A 16156-nucleotide genomic window follows, 5' to 3' on the forward strand; every position below is an offset into this window, starting at 1 on the left:
AGCATGAAACAATGGCATTTACAGATTCTGAATTGTATATAATTTTTGTAGAGAAACAATCAACATAGTTGATAGAGCTCATATAATTAGATTTTTCTGCTGAGGTCTTGGAATTTTTGATGAATGCATATCCTATATTCTCTATGTATTCATATGTGATGATATTATCAGGTGCTTTGTCCTGAAATTCTACAAAATATATTTTTGTTGTTCCTACAAGGGCCATAACATAAAAATCATCATAGTACCCAACCTCAGAGTATACATACCTGAGCAACTGATTGTATTTGTGGGTATTGAGCTTGAACAGATTGATCTTATTTTCAGGGGGGCTCACAATGTTGTCACAGAACCTGAGGATCCCATCACTGCTCAGGGATGTGCTTAGCTCAGGTCTGAAAATCTTGTTGACATAACATTTTGTGCCTTTATTTGAAATTTTAACAACAATTTTGAAATCTACAAGGCTTATCTCTGTGACATAATTCCCCAGGATGCTGACAAGTTGTTGATTTGTATTCAATGCATCTATGATGCTCACTTGCATAATTTGTGTGGGGACATATGGGTTCTCTTCAAAACAAACAGTTCTGTGATTAAAATTATCTGAAAAATCTCTTGCATTTGTTTCATATATACTGTAGACAAGATACTGATTGTTTATATATTTTACAATATAATCTTCATACATCTTGCAAGTGGGGGCAACAGAATATCTATGGGTTATATTTATATCTAGGCTTTCACTATTCTGTACAGTCAATATGTTGGGAACAAAAAATTTATTCTATACCTTCAATCCTGTTTCTGCTCTATTTCTGCACTCCCTGCTGTCCCTGCTGTGTCTGTTGTTTCTGCTGTGTCTGAAAATATTTTTAATTTAAATAATTGTTTCCCACAATTGCATCTTCTGCTAAGATTATTCCTACCTAGAATTTTTGCAATACAATCAGAATCACAATTTTTGAATTTTTGTCTTATAAAATACATTATAATCTCATTCAGGTATATATGTTTAGAGTACCACACACAATCAGGATCAAAATCATCCCCACTATACAAATGGCCAGCATCTGTTGTGACAAATTCAATATCATTATAAATTGTAGATATTCTAAATTTGTAATGCATCCAATTCAAGCTTGGATATGAATCAATCCTCATCCTATGCTCTGAAAACAAATTGTAGCAATTTCCCCACCAGTGATTCCTAAACACTTTCAGCATGAAATAATACCCATAATCATCTGTGTAAAAATTCACAACATATCCAGCAATTCTGCCATAATTATTGTACACAATTTTTTTAAACTTGCTTATATATTTAAGGCATAGGTAGTGAAAAGGCAATTCACTGTTAAGCACCCACTGCATCTCTGTTTCCTTGCAAACTGCAAACAGGTCATACTCAGAGAATCCAGATAATCTGATTCTGATATTTTCCACTATTGTTCCTATATAAACGTTTCAACGTATGTTCAACATCTGTTTCAACGTATGTTCAACATGTTGAACATACGTTGAAACAGATGTTGAACATACGTTGAAACGTTTATATAGGAACAATAGTGGAAAATATCAGAATCAGATTATCTGGATTCTCTGAGTATGACCTGTTTGCAGTTTGCAAGGAAACAGAGATGCAGTGGGTGCTTAACAGTGAATTGCCTTTTCACTACCTATGCCTTAAATATATAAGCAAGTTTAAAAAAATTGTGTACAATAATTATGGCAGAATTGCTGGATATGTTGTGAATTTTTACACAGATGATTATGGGTATTATTTCATGCTGAAAGTGTTTAGGAATCACTGGTGGGGAAATTGCTACAATTTGTTTTCAGAGCATAGGATGAGGATTGATTCATATCCAAGCTTGAATTGGATGCATTACAAATTTAGAATATCTACAATTTATAATGATATTGAATTTGTCACAACAGATGCTGGCCATTTGTATAGTGGGGATGATTTTGATCCTGATTGTGTGTGGTACTCTAAACATATATACCTGAATGAGATTATAATGTATTTTATAAGACAAAAATTCAAAAATTGTGATTCTGATTGTATTGCAAAAATTCTAGGTAGGAATAATCTTAGCAGAAGATGCAATTGTGGGAAACAATTATTTAAATTAAAAATATTTTCAGACACAGCAGAAACAACAGACACAGCAGGGACAGCAGGGAGTGCAGAAATAGAGCAGAAACAGGATTGAAGGTATAGAATAAATTTTTTGTTCCCAACATATTGACTGTACAGAATAGTGAAAGCCTAGATATAAATATAACCCATAGATATTCTGTTGCCCCCACTTGCAAGATGTATGAAGATTATATTGTAAAATATATAAACAATCAGTATCTTGTCTACAGTATATATGAAACAAATGCAAGAGATTTTTCAGATAATTTTAATCACAGAACTGTTTGTTTTGAAGAGAACCCATATGTCCCCACACAAATTATGCAAGTGAGCATCATAGATGCATTGAATACAAATCAACAACTTGTCAGCATCCTGGAGAATTATGTCACAGAGATAAGCCTTGTAGATTTCAAAATTGTTGTTAAAATTTCAAATAAAGGCACAAAATGTTATGTCAACAAGATTTTCAGACCTGAGCTAAGCACATCCCTGAGCAGTGATGGGATCCTCAGGTTCTGTGACAACATTGTGAGCCCCCCTGAAAATAAGATCAATCTGTTCAAGCTCAATACCCACAAATACAATCAGTTGCTCAGGTATGTATACTCTGAGGTTGGGTACTATGATGATTTTTATGTTATGACCCTTGTAGGAACAACAAAAATATATTTTGTAGAATTTCAAGACAAAGCACCTGATAATATCATCACATATGAATACATAGAGAATATAGGATATGCATTCATCAAAAATTCCAAGACCTCAGCAGAAAAATCTAATTATATGAGCTCTATCAACTATGTTGATTGTTTCTCTACAAAAATTATATACAATTCAGAATCTGTAAATGCCATTGTTTCATGCTACCTCCTTTTCAGAACAGCAAAAAATAACACCGAGATGGTTCTTGCAATTGAGTGCTTCATGCAACTTGACAGATTGGAATATATTAAATTGAAAAAATTACCCCATCTCATATACAATATTGTTTTGGATGAAACAAGTGACACTGTAATTGTTCACTGTGTAATATCTTTGATGGGCCTTGAATCACATAAAAACAGTTTCATCTCAAAATTTGCAACAATCATAAACAATGAGGCTGTATCGGAATGCATTGAGTAATAGGTTTTCATGATTCTGTTCCTTGCATATTCATGCCAGTGTGTAATTATTAAATATGCATAATTTTTTGACAGAAGAGCAATTTCAAAATACATCAAATCACAATCACTTATTGGGGATTTCAGGCTTAGGTTCTTGAATCTGTCCGAGCATGACCTGTTCTCTGTTGGGAATGAAACTGAAATGCAATAGGTGCTTTCAAGTGATTTTGCCTTTCACTACCTGTCCCTGAAATCCCTAATAAGATTTGAAATATCCATGTTCAATACATGCAAAAAAATTGTTGGATTTTTTGTGCATTATTCTGTAGAGTATTATTATTGGCATTGTGGATTTGCAATGTATGATGATTACTGGTACAACAATTGCAATAAGAATTGTTTTGTGTACAAAATGGACATAATTATGCCACAGAGTCTAAACTGGATCCACTATAATATCACCAACAGAATTTCTGTACCTCTACCCCTGAATCATATTGAATATGTCACCACAGATAAGGGCAATTTGTATCGACTTGAAGATTTTAAGCCAGGCATGAACAAATTTTCAAAATATACAAATTTCAGTGAGATTCTAATGTATATGTTTAAGCAAAAATTTAAAAATTGTGAGCATGAATGCATATGCCTGTCACTTGAAGCGCACAACATACAAAATACATGCCAATATGACAGGGAATTGTTCACATTGCCACTAAACTTGTCATAATACAGAATTTTTTGACAGAAGAGGAATTTCAAAATACATAAAATCCGAATCACTTGTTCAAGATTTTAGGCTTAGGTTCCTGAACCTGTCCGAGTATAATTTGTTTGCAATTCAGAATAAGACTGAAATGCACTGGATTCTTAACAGTGACAAGAATTTTCAATACTTGTCACTGAAGGATGTAAGCAAGTTTGAAAAATTTATGTACAACAAGTTTAAGAGAATTTGTGGATTGTTTGTGCATCACCACACTGGGAGCTATTATTATTTCTGCAGGTTGAAATTGTTTGATGAATGTTGGTACAGCAATTGTTGTGATGGGTATGAAGATTATGATTTAGAGCTCATCTGAGCTTAAATTGGGTTCATTTTAAATTTTTGAACAGAATAATTTCCAATCCCAATCTGTTTAATAGGAATATTGAATTTGTGACCACAGATGATGGGCACTTGTTCAGTGCAGATGATTTCCACCCGGATCTTGTTGGGTATTTAAAGCACAAATGCCTGAATAAGCTTGTTCTGTATTTTCTGAGGCAAAAATTCAGAAATTGCAGCAGTAAGAGCCTTGCACTGTGCCTAGACAAAACCTCTTGGAATGAAACATGCAGGTGTGGGGGACAATTATCTAAGCTCCCAATAATACATACATAGGTTGGTACAGTGGGAATCAATCCCGCAATGCAAACAATCAAACATGTGGCAGATATTATTATAGTGGTGGCAATATTACAGAGAGAAACAAGATTGTAACAAGAGAGCCTGAAAAATATAGAAACATAAAATCAATAAAACATCTCATACATCCAGATTATTGCATGCAAATTTCAACTACAAATATCTTGCCTGTTCCTACACACAGACCCGAGCCTGGCTGATATTTCTACAGCACTAATGGTCAGGGATGGAACTGCATGTAAAACAAGACAGGAAATTTGTTACACTGATGAGGAGAAGAGCCTATTAAGAATTAAACTTGTTAGAATTGATTACAGATATGTTTTCATTGAAGTTGTTAGAGCATATAATCATAGAACATGTGGCAGATATTATTATAGTGATGCAGAGAGAAACAAGATTGTAACAAGAGAGCCTGAAAAATATGCCCCTATCTCTGACAGAGCTATGCTGTGATGAGGTACAGGCTTCAGAAAATTATACCCAAGCAGATTTCAAACAAATATCCTGCCTCTTCCCACACATAAACCCGAGCCTGGCTGATATTTCTACAGCACTGATGGGCAGGGATTTGGAACTGGATGTAAAACAAGACATGAAGGGCCTATTAAAAATTAAACTTGTTAGAATTGATTACTGACTTATTGATTACAGATTTTATACTCAATGTCCCTATCCTCTGACAGAGCTATGCTGTGATGAGGTACAGGCTTGAAAAAATTATACCCAAGCAGATTTCAACTATGCCTCTTCCTACATACAGACCCGAGCCTGGCTACAGCACTGCTATGCAGGGATTTGGAACTGCATAAGACAGGAAATGTATTACACTGATGAGAAGAGCCTATTGAAAATTAAACTTGTTAGAAATGATTACTGAATTATTAATTACAGATATTACTCATTGTCCCTATCTCTGACAGAGCTGTGCTGTGAATAGGTACAGGCTTCCAAACAGATTTCAAACAAATGTCTTGCCTCTTCCTGCATACAGACCCGAGCCTGGCTGAGCACTGATGGGGCAGGGATTTGGAACTGCATAAGACAGGAAATGTGTTACACTGATGAGAAGAGAATTAAATTACACTTGCAGCAAATATTTATTTACCTTGATTGCTGTCTCTGCTGAAATAATCAGGGCTGCCTGCTGCGAATTGATTCCCAACTGCCAGATTTTTGTGCCTGAAATCACACTGAGAGGCTGGACAAAACTCTCCCACAGTTGCATATATCATGCAAATTATTCTGCCCCAGTGCCTCAACAATACAATCATAAGTGCAATCTCTAAATTTTTGCCTTATAAAATACATGACAAGCTCATTCAAATATATATAGTTGGAATTTGATACAAACTCTGGATTGAAATCTTCACCACTGTACAAATTCCCATTATCAGTTGTAACAAATTCAATCTTAGATATCTTGTTAATAATTTTATTTGAATATTTATAATGTCTCCAATTTAAACTCTGAGATGCAATCATGGCCATCCTATACTCAAAACAATGCTCATAGCAATTGTTGAACCAATAATTGTCAAACAATTTCAACCTTAAATTATAATGGCACCTGTCTGTATAAAAATTAACAAACAATCCAACAATTCTCTTGTACTTGTTGTATACAAGCCTTTCAAACTCACTGATAAAGTTGAGATACAGGCATTGGAATGGCCTGTCACTGGCAAACACCCATTGCATTTCAGTTTCATTCTGCACAACAAACAGGTCATACTCAGACAGGCCAAAGAATCTAAGCTTTAAATCATCAACAAGTGACTTAGATTTTATGTATTTTCAAATACATCTTCTCTCAAAAAATCCTGTGTCAAGATTATCCATGCAATTAGATATGATACACACTGCCTTCTATAAGTTAATTGCTTGCTGCTGCTGCTGCCTTGTATTCCTCAGAAACTGCTTATGTGCTCAGAACTTGTTGTTCCTGTTAAACAAAAGTAAATATTAGAATTTTGTTATATAAAATTTCTTGGGGTTCAAATCAAAATTCTATGCTTAATAAAAAAATATCAGTTGGGTTCAGCAGTGTGTTTTGTATATTTAATGTGTATATGTATGTGTGTTGATATTTTTGGCATTGGTATTTATATACAATTTCTTGGGGTTCAAATCGGTGGACCGGAAGTGGACCGGAAGTAGACCGGAAGTGGACCGGAAGTAAATATGTGTAGGTGGGTGTGGGTGGGTGTAGGTGTGTATAGGTGGGTGTGTATGGGTGTGGGTGGCCTAGTTTTAAGTCTCACAGAAGTGCCTTTTGTAAGTGTAGACAAATCAATCTGAGAGGGGGCTCTTCCTTTCCGAAAAAGCTCTTTCTTTCCGAAAAATTCTTGAGGACATTTTTACATTCTTGGATTAGACGGGGTTCCACACTTGAGCAAAAAGCTCATATGAACATGTTGAGCAAGTTTTAAGTATAGCAAATCTGCATGAGAGGGGCTCTTCCTTTCTACACCTATAAGTGGTGCTGGTTATAGCACCAATACCACTACTGAAATGGATGATGCACAGTGCCAGGTTCGAATCTGGGCTGGGACCTATGCGTAGCGTGTTACGCTGCCTAAGCAGGCCGACATTATCACTGCTTTATTATTTGAATTAGTGTCCTAAATAAATGAGATGGACTTAAAGGAAGTCTGTAAGGAGGGATTGGTCTTACCAGGATATGGGCAGATGGTGTTGCTGCAACCATAAACCTTCGGTTTTAAGAAGGCGAGAGAGTTAGTTTGATACGCCTTGTTTATTTTGGCCATATGTAATAGTTTATTTGCTTTCTGTTAATTTCACAGACATCTGTTCGATATATTTGTTAGTTTCAATACTGTGGTTTGTGTTGATTTAAATTTGTAATTTTTGCTGTATATTTGTTACACGCAATATCGGAAGCGGAAGTCATTTCCGGTTTATAAACATTTGTAGAACTGTCCAATCTTTTATTGATTCCGTGGTCAGGACAACAGTGCGTGAAATGGAAAAAGTAAGTTGAGTTGCGTGAGATGATGTTTATTTAGTGAAAAACACTGTTTTATAGGTAAAGCCGCAAGTTAATTCAAATGTGATTGCGTTTGTGAATATTATTGTTATTTTGCAGTGATTGTTTAAAGGCAAAATGTGTTATTAAATTTGTAAAATAGCAAGAAGCTATTTTTTTTGTTCAAACCGTTTCGTCCTGAGAATGCTCATTGTAGCATAACATTAAGGAGAGTCTCATAACTCCGCCGCACAAGGAGATTGGGTAGCTACCGTGACGTAGTAATCCGTGATCCAGTGGCGAACACCAGAAAGGAACGTCACAGGTAAATTTGGCGACCAACGTGAAGGCACCGATGATGTAAAAGGATAAATGTAACTGTAATATCGTGTGAAAAACGTGTGTTTCGTGCAGTGTGAAGTCATGAGGAAATTGTCGAGCGTTACAAAGTCTGATAACACATAGACGTAAGTCATGTGATTTATTTTGCAGAGATATCAAGGTATGAGTAGGAGAAATTTGAGAAGCCAGAGCAAGAAGAAAATGGATAAATTGAGTTGTTGTGATGATAAAGATAAGCCCGTGGACGAAATATTTCAGTGCAGGAAATGCGAGGCGTATTTCCATTTGGGGTGTGCAAATTTGTCAATATCCAGAGAATTTCTTCCTGATGGTGACTTAGTTTGTAAAAATTGCAAATCGCATAGTGCTACTTTAAATATGGAGGTACTTTGTGGATGGTTAAAGAGAATTGAAGAAGGAAGGAAAGAAGATCAGAATGAATTGAGGAAGATCATTGAAGAAGGAAGGAAAGAAGATCAGAATGAAATGATAAAGAGGTTTGAGAAAATGGAAGAAGGAAGGCTAGAAGATAAGAATGAATTGAGGAAGATGATTGAAGAAGGACGGAAAGAGGATAAGAAGGAGTTGATGAAGATTATTGAAGACGGAAGAAACGAAACTAAGGTAGCTTTCAGAAACTTAGAGGAGGTATTTAGGAATGATAAGGAGGAAATGATGACGAGAATGAAAGCAGACCGAGAAGAATTGATGAAGAAGATTGAGGATGAGCGGAAAGAAGATAAAAATGAAATGATGAGAGTAATAGAAGACAGAAGACAAGAAAACAAAGATGAATTGGAAGTTGTGCGATGTGATTTGTTAAAACAGATTGATGAAGGGAGAGATGCACTAAATAAGATAGAAAAAGCCAGGGAAGTAGACAGACGAAAAGTAATGAATGAATTGGACACCGTAAATTCAAGGATAGAATCCGTCGTGGATCAGCAAAGTACTTCAAGGAATTTGTGTATGCAGGACAGTGAGAAGATGAATAAAGAAATTAACCAGAAGTTCTATTTTATGGAGGAATTCCTTTTAGGGAAGTTGGAGAGATTACATTTAGAATCTGTGCAAGGAAATCCAGGAATGACTACTGGAAATACTGACAGATCTGTGGAAAATGTTCGATGGGTGAGAGATGATAATGACCCTTTGATTTCCGGTATATCTTCAACAGAATCTGTATCTTCTGCTGAATTGTTGACTAAAAGGAACCGTAAGAGGAGAAAACGTATCCAAAGTACAAAGGGGATACCCAGAGAAGAAATTGATAAATCTCCTGATGTCTCTCATAGTCCATCTCACACTGGACATTTTTTTAGAATGTCGGATATTAACTCTCTGAGCAAATTTACCGGAGAAATAAATTCCATATCAGCGGAGCGTTATTTGGAAGAACTGAAAACGTCCATGGACATAATGAAAATGCCTATGCACTATAGATTAAAGGTGCTTCCTTCTGTAATGAAAGGGAAAGCTAAAGCCTGGTTTATTGCCAACGAGAGAAGGTGGAAGTCTTTTGAACAGTTTTGTGCCGCGTTTAAAAAACAGTATGCCTCTGCAGAAGCGAAGCAGAGAGAGATCCAGATTTTAAGAAACAGAAGATATTCCAAATCCTCAGGTCTTTCTATGGAGGATTATTGTTGGGACGTCTATGGGTCATACTGTAACTTGGTCGAACGTGTGGACCAAACAGAAGTGTTAAGTTTAATTATTCATCAGCTCCCATACAGAATACGGCAGCTAGTATTAACAAGGGATCCTCGAAACATTGACCAGTTGACCAACTTCTTGGGGAAGTACGAAGCCTCAGAACAGATAGATGGGTGGAGAGGCGACGGTAATAAAGCAGAAGAAAGGAGACCTAACCAACCTCGAGTTCGCAGAGTACAGATGACAACTTCTACTAATAATCCTGGAGGATCCCGCAGCGCAGAGAGCGGAAATGGGAAGGAACCAATCACCAGAGAAGGACAGCGATTCCCGGATGGAAGATGGAAGAATAGAAACTGGACAAGTAACAGACTTTATAGAAGGACTACGCCGTACACAAATAGTTGGAGAAGAGATCAAAGAGCTCCAGAACGAAAAGAGTGTGCAATACAGACGGAAGAGCTACCTTCCAGTAATCTTAGAGTTACAGCGTCGCCATGGGAAATTAACTGCAATGAAGTTCTGGGTTTAGCCCAGCGCCCGTTGTAAGCGGTACTCTTACGCTTGCAATGAAGGGCATGCAAGAACAAGAAAGCGACGAGAGTGAAGATCCATTCCTAACCGAAGATCCGTTAGAAGTATTGTACTTGAATATCGAAGCCACTCCTCTAAATTATTTAAAAATTAGAAATACGATAATGGAAGAAGATAGGGATAATGTGAGGAAACCTGAAATTTTAGTTGAGGTATTAGAATTCCAAATAAAGTGCACTCTGGACACGGGTAGCGAATGCACCCTTATGAATTATAATATTTGGCTTCAAGTACGAGAGCGATTACCTGGTCTTAAATTGCAGAAGTGTCCAGGCGTAATATTAAAAGATTTTGCTGGAAAAGAAGGATCACGGATAGCTGGTTGTAGGCGAATAAATTTTGAAATTGGCGGTTTTATATTTGAAGATTTGGTATATGTGGTCAAGTGCTTAGAAGCTGACTTATTATTTGGTTATCCTTTCCTTCGAAGATACAAAGTCACTCTGGATGCAGGCGCTGAAAAATTGTATCTGATCAATGGCGGACACACAGTAGAGCAACATTTACTTCCTAACGCTGGAGATTCAGAGAAGGGCGAGTCGCGGGAGAAGACAGCCTTAATACAGTGTACGAAAGCGGAGGAAGAAGCTAACGCTGATGAGTGGACTGCAACAGAATCAGACATAAGAGATAAAGCCTTTGCTTCAGATGTTTTGAGAGTTGAGGAAAAGGAGCAGCTATTTAATTTATTGTTGAACTATGGAAGAATATTCGCCGACAAGTCAGGATTATCTAGGAATTCTATCTGTAAAATAAATCTAACCAGTGAAGAACCTGTTTACTCCAATCATTATCCTGTTCCGTTGTCCAAGAGGAAAAAGTTGGAAGGAGAATTATTGAAGAAGAAGAAAGAAATGTTTGATCTATGGAGAAAAAGAAGGAAGAAGATTACAGATCAGAAAACAAAAGGAAACCACTTGTAAAACACTTTATCAAATAAGCTTGCACGTGAAGATGTGAAGTACGTGTTATCAAATGTATATGAAAATCTATCTTTTGGTTGCATTATGAAGGTTGAATAGTATATTCCATCATAGAAAGTAATCGTCGAGAGTCCTGCACATTCTTTGAAGAAAATGGATAAAGAAGAGTTTATAAAGCCATCTAATTATTCAGATAATGCTTGGCTTGTGTACATGATTTGGATACAACTTGAATTTCATTTCCTGTAATGATTATTATTAAACCGAAAGAGGGCTGACGTTAGGTATAATTCCCAGAACAATTAGAAGTTCACAATGTTGATAATTTAGTTCCAGGAGACCAATCTGAGAATGAATGGCGAAGTCGAAGGGAAAGGACAGCCATAGTCGAAAATGATAAAGGTCCAATAGGGAACAAATGTATAATTTTATGTGAGACCTCAATGTCAATAATTAAGTTTAAGCCCAGAACAATTTCAGAAGTTAAACGTTTGGAAATACAAATGTTTAGGAAATGTATAGTTGGATGAAGAAAAAGCTGTTAATGTTAAGAAGCTCTTAGAAGATGTGGAAAGGATGGTGAAAGAAAGAAAAGAAGTTCTACACAAAGCAAGAGAACAGATAGTTTGAAGATTTGTTTTTATGATTAAAAAATGTAGGATCATATGAATTTTCTTAGAGCGAGTTTGCATGAAGAGTGAAGAGTTCTGAAGTAAGCTCGAAGAAGTATATTCTATAAAGAAAATTTCCTTCATGTACATTGCGTCAATTTTCTTTGTTTGTATGGGAGGAGAACTTGATACGCCTTGTTTATTTTGGCCATATGTAATAGTTTATTTGCTTTCTGTTAATTTCACAGACATCTGTTCGATATATTTGTTAGTTTCAATACTGTGGTTTGTGTTGATTTAAATTTGTAATTTTTGCTGTATATTTGTTACACGCAATATCGGAAGCGGAAGTCATTTCCGGTTTATAAACATTTGTAGAACTGTCCAATCTTTTATTGATTCCGTGGTCAGGACAACAGTGCGTGAAATGGAAAAAGTAAGTTGAGTTGCGTGAGATGATGTTTATTTAGTGAAAAACACTGTTTTATAGGTAAAGCCGCAAGTTAATTCAAATGTGATTGCGTTTGTGAATATTATTGTTATTTTGCAGTGATTGTTTAAAGTCAAAATGTGTTATTAAATTTGTAAAATAGCAAGAAGCTATTTTTTTTGTTCAAACCGTTTCGTCCTGAGAATGCTCATTGTAGCATAACATTAAGGAGAGTCTCATAACTCCGCCGCACAAGGTGATTGGGTAGCTACCGTGACGTAGTAATCCGTGATCCAGTGGCGAACACCAGAAAGGAACGTCACAAGTTTGTTAATAAATCCGATTAATTTAATTCTAATTCCACTCTCTCTCTTTTTTTCACACACGCACTTGGCGGGTTTAGGGAGAAGGGCACGTGCCCCTCCCAAAAAAAAATGTCTTAAAAGTATTGATACATTACATTACAACGAACAAAAGATGTTCGAGCGAACCTTTTCCACATAATAATATAAAGTTCAGCACAAATACATGGACTACATTTACCAGATACTTAACCTTTTGGTTACCATATATCTATAAATAGATACGTTCGGTAAACCCCAGGTGACCACATATGCTATCTATAAATATATACGTTGTCATGTTCGTAGTTTTTACGTCATAATGTCGCTATTATTCGCTGAAATTGCGATTTTTATATATATTATTGTTAACACATAATATATAAGGACTGTTGCACGTTCCTGGAAATTTAGTGTTATTCCATAAAAGAAGCGGGAAAATGGCGGCTTTCTTTCTTTCTTCAGAAATTTTGGACTTTTCCGGCTCCTCCCCTCCCCCCGCATCCATAGATACACTCAATCTGCATAAATTGTATATAGTCCAAATCTATGGTTCATTCCGCGTATATCGGTACTTGATTCGTCTGTCTAGGGCAATTAGCCTTCGATCTACAGTCATCTAAATTAAACTCTGCATTTTGCTAAAAATCGGCCCGGTCACCAGGGGCTTACCTGCAAAAATGGGCTCGGTAATCAAAATATTAAATAAGTCGCACTGCACAGAGAGAAATGTTCGTTTGGAATAGCTAAAAAAAAATATAGCTTCCGACAACCAAACATTTGTTTAAATAGGCGACAAACAAATTATTGTTCAACGGAAACAAATTATTTTGGTAATCTTGCGTATTTGTGTAGAGCTACCAAAAAATTGGGTCAAGATTACCAAATTTGGTAAGGGCTACCAAAAAGTTTAACCAAACTTATTTTGTTGATCCAAGCAAGTCAGTTTTTTTTCCGTGTGGGAATGTAATCAGGGACTTGTTGGATACCAGGCAATTACATTAACTGGTAAACACAAAGCGAGAGCGTTATATTTTATATATTTCCTATGTTTGTGACAATTATGCCTAAGTATATGAATTCTCAAGCTTACCCCTTACATTTAAACATACACACTTTAGGCTAAACACCTTAACACATATAAAAAAGGTGAATGTCCTATATCTGAGCAGATGTGACTACATTCGTAGGTACTCATGTCCATATGTAAGGGAAGGTGTCAACCATCCAATCCCCCTTTCATTGGTCCAGGAATAGTTTTGCATTCATTTTATAATAAAATAATGGAAGATCACAAAAACTGGATAAACACAGCAATGTTCAAGAGCATTCTGAAAATTTTACGTTTTACTTTAGATCAGGGGTGACCCCCCCGGTCTATGACGCACTCTCCCCCAAAGGTAGAACATTTCCCCCGCCACCCATTTTTGCCGAATTATATACTTCATTTTTTTTTGGTCAGACAAAACGATATAATACAGACATATTTAAACAATAGCCTATATGGTTACTTTAGGTATTGTTTACAATATAGACATTCACATGTATATTTGACATTGATTGAAATAACACTTTACGTAAATGATAATAACTTCTGACATTGCAAAGTTGGTGCAGCAAACTTATTGATAATTTCGTCATTTTGCACCTCTTTTAAAATATCGGACTCAAGATGAATAATGTTTCCGCAGTAAGTCTAGGTCTTCTAAACATTTTCTAAAGGCATAAGAGGCGGTGTTTCATTTCATCGCCGCGATCACCCACAGGTAGGTAGAAAAACTGCACATAAGGCCATAACTAAAAATCAATAACAAGTCGATCAAACGAAACTACCTCCCCCCCAATTTTTGTCTGAAGATATATATAGAATTGGTAGCTAAACTATAAAATTTTGTCCCCCCCAAAAAATATTCCCATGACGCAGGTGCGTCATGAATGCCCCCTGTGGGCACCTATGCTTTAGATGAACTACAGATATACACGGTGGACATAATTTATTTTAATTATACTTTATATTTATAATTTGATGCCAAATATAGATGTGTACATTCGCACGAGTTGAAGTCAAAAATTATCCGCACTTTCACCAGTCACGTCATCTTTACTAGTTTCTCTATTATTCAAGTTCAAAGAGTGTGAACCTTTTTTTTGGGGGGGACACTCTGTATAATGAGCAATTTCCTATGTATTTAATTAAAATGTGTAAAAATGTGAGAAAAGTTGGTTTTTTGGTGGTAAACGAGTTAACATGGTGAATACGCCCCTGAACCCCCTCGTATTCTTTGTGAAAATATACGGCCATTAGGTGCTGCTAGCATGACCTTCGTGTGGCAGTCATGCTCTTGACGTGCGTATCTCCTTAGGCGTTCTCCTTCGTTTTATTCATTTGTTTCCTCTCCCCTTGTATTTTTACCCTGTAAGGTGACTATCATTGTGCAGCGATCTTGTCAGTATCAATGCGTTGGCGTGAACTCTTCTCTGTGGCAGGACCCGGGGGAAGGGGGGGGGGGTCAGAGGTAGCGTTATGTAACCATTGTGCCTGTGTGGGGATTCCACGTGACTCGGCTCGTCACGTGTTTAGCCGTCGTGGCATGAACGAATGCCGAACGCAGTGTTTGCAACCCTCGAGTGCTGGCCAAGTCTCGCATTATCAGGGACATGATGCGGTTTGTTTTTGAGGTCTCTGCGCATCCCCTTCAGTTTGATAGGACACGAGCCACTGAGATGTGCCTCAGCTCCATCCGAATCCCCTGAAGTACATATTTCTATCTTTTACTCTCTCCCCTCAGCCACTTTTCCTCTTTCTCTCTTCCCTTCAAACCCCTTCACTCTCTCTCCCCCTCACCCCCTTCTCTCTCTCCCCCTCACCCCCTTCTCTCTCTCCCCCTCAACCCCCTTCACTCTCTCCCCCTCCCCTCTATTCCCCTCCCATCTCTTCCCCCTCTCTTCCCCTCCCCTCTCTTCCCCCCCTCAACCCCCTTTTTCGCTCCCTAGACTCAACCCCCCTTTTCTCTCTCCCTCCACTCAACCCGCCTTTTCTCTCTCTCTCTCTCTCTAACCCCCCTTTTCTTTCTCTCCCTCCACTCAACCCCCTTTTCTCTCTCTCTCTCTCTCTCTCTCTCTCTCTCTCTCTCTCTCTCCACTCAACCCCCCTTTTTTTCTCTCTCTCTCTCTCTCTCTCTCCACTCAACCCCCCTTTTTTTTCTCTCTCTCTCCCTCCACTCAACCCCCCTTTTTCTCTCTCTCTCCCTCCACTCAACCCCCCTTTTCTCTCTCTCTCTCCCTCCCCTCAACCCCTCTTTTCCTCTTTGTGAGAGAGCCAGTTGCCAGTGGAAACGATTTTTCAAGTTGATTATAGTGTTAAATACGAATTTTCAGATTCCCATGCGTTTCTTAAGGAGAAGAAAACTCAGTAACTCCATTTTACGGCTAATCAAATCAAATGGGAGTTCACAACTTTTTCGTACAACAAATCTTCAGTGTGTCCTCGATCCGTTCATGTGTTATTCTTCGCCATCGGAATTTTGGTATTCCCAAGAGAACAAGTAAAATAATACTCGCACAATCATAATGCTAAGTTTTCTTCTCCTCCTACGACCATTCAACGCAC

This window comes from Lepisma saccharinum, chromosome 18, assembly GCF_977018435.1.
Source record: "Lepisma saccharinum chromosome 18, izLepSacc3.1, whole genome shotgun sequence".
Lineage (NCBI taxonomy): Eukaryota > Metazoa > Arthropoda > Insecta > Zygentoma > Lepismatidae > Lepisma > Lepisma saccharinum.